We start from the raw sequence: 6,000 nt of genomic DNA on the forward strand, positions 1-6,000 counted from the left end.
GGAGCTGCACCATTCTGAAGCCAGGAGCCAGGTGCTTCTTCCTGGTCTCCCATGTGGGTTCAGGGGCCCAAGCACTTGGGCCATCCTCTACTGCCCTCCTGGGCCACAGCAGAGCTGGACTGAAAGGGGAGCAGCTGGGGCTAGAACCTGGTGCCCATAGGGGATGCCACCACCACAGACAGTGGATTAACCAAGTGAGCCACGGCGCCGGTCCATCCAACTTGAAATTTTTAAAGACTTCACTTAAATGTATTTGGCATTGATGTTTTCAGAAAGGAAATACAAAGAGCTACCCTTTTTCTTTGACTTAGCTGAATTTAGTTGTGGGAAGGAAGGGGAATGTGGAACCCAGTGACTGGTGATGTCTGGAGACCTAAGCTCCTAATGGCTACTCCCATGATTTCCTACAGCTTTTATAACTGAGTGAAATCAGGTGAGAAACTCTAGTGTGCAAGCAAAGCACTCTGACAATCAATATGTTGTCCACAGTAGAGACTAGTACCTGAGGAGTCAATATAGTCATTTCTCAGCATGGTGATTGCCTTAGAGCCATGAGCTTCAGCCCCCTGGGTGTAAGAAATTCCCAATTTTTGGTCCCCCAAATCCAGAGAGGATTCCATACAGCTCATGACAAGAGAAGTTTTGACCAAACATGTGAAGCCCTTTTTGCATTCTTGGTAGGATTTCTCAGGATCAAGGTTCTAAGCATTTTGACCTTGATATTTCTAGCTGGACCCTTGGATATGTCAAAGGATATGCATCTCATCTTATAGAGGTAATAGCTACTTTGTCTCTTTGGATTTTATATAAAGTTCTGTTGTACAAAATCATGCTAAATGTTGTTATATTAACATGGATATGTTATTGATATAAATGTCATAGAAATTATATAAAAGTGGGCTGGCACTGTGGCATAGCAGGTGAAGCTACTGCCTGCAGTGCCAGCATCCCATATGGGCACAGGTTTGAGTCCCAGCTGCTCCAGTTCTGATCCATCTCTCTGCTATTTCCTGGGAAAGCAGTAGAAGATGATCCACTCATCTTGCCATGAGACCTCTCTGGGACACATATATGTGAATAATCATGACATTCAACAAGTGTGTACTAGCAGGCTGGGTCCAACAAATGTCCCTTTAGCAGGAGTAGGGAACATCCATAGTGTAGGCCATAAAAAGCCCATGAAATCACTTGGTCTGACAGTGCTAAGGCAACTGCAAATGGGATTTGAAATTCAATAAACCTATAGCAGGCTAAATCTTTTTTTAAAGATTTATTTATTTATTTGAAAGGCAGAAGGAGGGAGAGAAAGAGAGACAGAGAGAGAGGGAGAGAGAGAGAGAGAGAGAGAGAGAGAGAGAGAGAGAGAGGTCTTCCATCCACTGTTTTACTCCCCACATGGCCACAATGGTAGGAGCTGGGCCAATCTAATGTCAGAAGCCAGGAGCTTCTTTTGGGTCTCCTGAGCAGGTGCAGGGGCCCAGGGATTTGGATCATCTTTTACTGCTTTCCCAGGTCATAGCAGAGAGCTGAGTCAGAAGTGTAGCAGCCAAGACTTGAACCAGTGACCATATGGGATGTTAGCACTTCAGACAGTGGCTTTACCCACTACACCACAGTGCTGGCCCCTGGGCTAAATCTTACATTGATAATTTGGTATGGCCTGTGAATAATGGTATAGATATACAGATGGCCCTTGGAAGAAATGTCCTTTGCTTTAGAAACTACAAACCAGAAACAATCATGGGTGGAAACAGTTTCACAGACAAGAATCACATGCTGACTATGCAGCAGTAACTCCCCAGGAAACTTTGGAAGGAGTAGCATTGCTACAAGGTATCTTAGCACAGAATGCTAAACTCAAAGCCCTCACCCATGCCTATGTCTAGGAGAAAGTAAGAGTCACAATTCTCACTGACTTGAGTTAGGAAAGAGGAATGTTGATGGTCTGAATATTGATTAAAGACATATTTTGCACCTTCCCTGGGTTCAAGAAAGATGGGAAAGGTATACAGAAATCTGCGTTACCCAAACTTTCTTTGTAGCTAGTCCATATCTCTGTTCCATTCATATGAAAACTAGCTATTCATCTTTGTTCTATAGATAAGACTGGAGAGTGTGATTTTGCACATTAAACACTGGCAAAGTGTTTTCAACATGTCTTAAAATGCTATGTCTAGACCAACTCTAAGGTTTTTTTTTTAATATAAAGATTTATTCATTTACATGCAAAACAGAGTTACAGAGGGAGAGAGAGAGAGAGAGAGAGGCAGAAATATCTTCCACCTGCTGGTTTATTCCCCAAATGACTGCAACAGCCAGAGCTTGGCTGATCTGAAGTCAGGAGCCTGGAGTTTCTTCCAAGTCTTCCAAGTGGGTGCAGGGGCCCAAGCACTTAGGCCAACCTCTGCTGTTTCCCAGGTATCTCAGCATGGAGATGGATCAGATGTGGAGCAACTGAAACTTGAACCTGTGCCCATCTAGGACACAAGCTAGTGAAGCAGGTGGTGGCTTTACCCTCCACACGATAGTGCCAGCCCCATCCACACTAAGCCTGAATTCATAACTCTACTGCTGGTTTGGACTGGACGTTTTCTGGCAGAAAGATTATTAATGTCTCTGGCTTTCATTATAGGTATAGAAATAGTAGTGTGTTATTAGTTTCATTGATATAGAATGGTGATGCAACTGCAGGATAAAGCTGTGCAGAGGGGCTGGCACTGTGGCATAGTGGGTAAAGCTGCCACCTGCAGTGTCATCATCCCATATGGGCACTGGTTTGAGTCTCAGCTGCTCCACTTCCAATCCAGGTTCTGCTATGGCCTGGGAGAGTAGAGGAAGATGGCCCATGTACATGGGCGCCTGCACCTGTGTGGGAGACCTGGAAGACGCTCCAAGGCTCTTGGCTTTGAATCAGCTCAGCTTTGGCCATTGTAGACATCTGGGGCATGAACCAGCAGATGGAAGACCTCTCGCTGCTTCTGCCTCTCTATAACTCTGCCTTTCACATAAATAAATAAATCTTTTAAAAAAAATCTATGCAGAAACTGGCAGTGCAACACTTTGGGGTGCTCTGCTACGAGCTGCTGGTGGGAAATTCACCCTTTGAGAGCGTCTCTCACAGAGACATACAGACACATCCTTAAGGTGGATGTGAAGTTTCCTGTAACAATGTCTTTGGGAGCCCGAGACTTGATATCCAGGCTTCTGAGATCCCAGCCATCAGAGTGGCTGCCCCTGGCCCAGATCCTGAGGCACCCCTGGGTCCAGGCCCACTCCCAGAGGGTGCTGCCTCCTTGTGCTCATCCAGCTTCCTGAATCCTGTCTGCCTCTGTCTGCATTTGTGCAGGGAGCTCTCCTGGCTCTGCTAACTCATCTATTTTTTGTGTGTTTCCTTTTTAAGATGCAAGATATAAATTAATAAAAGCTGAATTGTTTAGTACCAGCTGAAAAAAATGCAGAGGATCTCTACAGCTAAACCCAAGACTAGGAACTTTATTTAAAGAAATGCCTACAGGGATGGTGTTGTGGTGTATGAGATACAACTGCCATCTGTGACTCAGCATCCCATATGCTGCTGATTTGAGTCACAACTGTTCCACTTCTGATCCAGCTCCCTGCTAATGGCCTTGGAAAGCAATGGAAGATGGCCCAAGTTTTTAGGCCTCTGCATCCAAGTGGGAGGAAGTTTTGGCTCCTGGATTCAGATCAGCACAGCTCTGGTCATTGTGGCCAATTGGGGAGTGAACCAGCAGGTGGAAGACTTCTCTCTCTGCCTTTTCTTCTCTCTCTGTGTAACTCTTTCAAATAAATAAATCTTAAAAAAAAGAGTTGTATGTATACTTATTTCAGAATATCTGACTGATCACCTAATGAAGATTTATCAAATTTATAAAATAAAAATCATCAGATTTATAATTTATACAAATTTATAAAATCATCAGATAGAATAAATCTGGTTTATAACTGGTTGGATCACTCTAAGTGGATGGATGTTATTTCAAAATTAATAGGGAGTTTATTTTGACCAAATATTTTAAGCCCCTTTGGCATCCTTAACAGATTTCTCAGAATCAAGATTCTAAATTTTTTCACTTTGAGATTTCCAACAGGAACCCTTGATGTTTCAAAGGATATATCCTATCTTGTAGAGGTAATACCTGATTATGCAATTTAGATTGTATGTAAAGTACTGTCATGAAATTATGCTCAATTTTAAATTATATTAATATAGATATACCATTGATATATAAATTTCCTAAAAGTTATATGTTTTAAAATCTGATAGTTCTGTTGTATTGTTATCAGTCATGATGGTTATCTTGATAAAAAGGAGAACCAGAGGACTAAGGAAGACAATAGGTTTGTAAAATCATTCAGTTTCTATCCTTCCTTTTAAAAATGTTTATCTATTTATTTGATAGGCAGAATTCCAGAGAAGAAAAGACAGAGGGAGAGAGATCTTCTGTTGGTTCACACCCCAAAGGGACACAATAGCCAAGGATGGGCCAGGTTTCGGTGATCATGTCTGCTTTATTAACAACCATGTATACTTTTTTTTATTTTTATTTTTTTTATTTTTTCTTTTTAATTTTTGACAGGCAGAGTGGACAGTAGAGGGAGACAGAGAGAAAGGTCTTCCATTTTGCCATTGGTTCACCCTCCAATGGCCGCCGTGGTAGGCGCGCTGCGGCCGGCGCACCGCGCTGATCTGATGGCAGGAGCCAGGTGCTTCTCCTGGTCTCCGATGGGGTGCAGGGCCCAAGAACTTGGGCCATCCTCCACTGTACTCCCTGGCCACAGCAGAGAGCTGGCCTGGAAGAGGGGCAACCAGGACAGAATCGGTGCCCTGACCGGGACTAGAACCTGGTGTGCCGGCGCTGCAAGGCGGAGGATTAGCCTAGTGAGCCATGGCGCCGGCTTACAACCATGTATACTTTTTAAAGGGCTGGCAGTGGGAGAATAACTAATTCAGGGCAATACTAATTCTACAGGATGAAGCTGACATTGGCACTGCTATGCTTCTCCATTCAGCTTGAAGAGTAGATTTCCAGGTGGGCCTGGGCCACACCCAGGAGCAGTTTACCTGATTGGTGGTGGTTAGGGGAAATGCACTCAGGGATCCCATTGCCTGCCAGGAGGGAGGCTGTGGGGTCCCTCCTGGGAGGCATGGTGCACCATCCCCTTTCAACCTCCTGCATGTGCAAGGCAGGCAGTCTGAGAGGATCACCCATATCTCCCAAAAGGGTGCAGGAGCCCAAACACTTGGCCATCCTCTGCTGCTTTCCCAGGTGCATTAGCAGGGAGCTGGATCAGAGTGGAGCAACCAGGACTTGAAGTATAACCAATATGGGATGCTGGCATCATAGGTGGCAGCTTAATATGCTATGCCCCCTCTTTAGTTGCTTTAGTTGCTGTATGGGATGAATGTAAATGGCTCATGTCGATTAATCAATTTCATTTTAACCATGTATATTCAAAGATTTGTGCCATCCATAATTTTGTATTTTCTAAAAACACTTGAAATCAGTTTAACAGAAAATATTCTTAAATACAGATCTTAGGCTACTTTAGACACTAATTTCCAGAATGCTGAGGGAAAGAAAAAAACTAAAAATCCCATTAAACTGCTAGTAGAGGGGCCAGTGCTGTGGTACAGTGGGTTAAAGCCCTGGCTTGATGCTCCAGCATTCCATATGGGTACCAGTTTGAGTCCTGGGAGCTCCACTGTTGATCCAGCTTCCTATTAATGTTCCTGAGAAAGCAACAGAGGATGGCTCAGGTCCTCGGGCCTCTACATCTACATGGGAGACCCAGAAGAAGCTCCTGGATCCTAGCTTCAGATCAGCTCAGCTCCAACTGTTTCAGCCACTTAGGGAGTGAACCAGCAAATGGAAGTGCTCTCTCTCTCTCTGTCTCTGTCTCTCTCTGTAACTGTCTTTCAAATATATAGAATTAGTTACATGAGAATGAATTAATCATATTTTTGGATTTCTATGCTTT

This window comes from Lepus europaeus, unplaced genomic scaffold (genome assembly GCF_033115175.1).
Source record: "Lepus europaeus isolate LE1 unplaced genomic scaffold, mLepTim1.pri SCAFFOLD_3_1, whole genome shotgun sequence".
Classification (NCBI taxonomy): domain Eukaryota; kingdom Metazoa; phylum Chordata; class Mammalia; order Lagomorpha; family Leporidae; genus Lepus; species Lepus europaeus.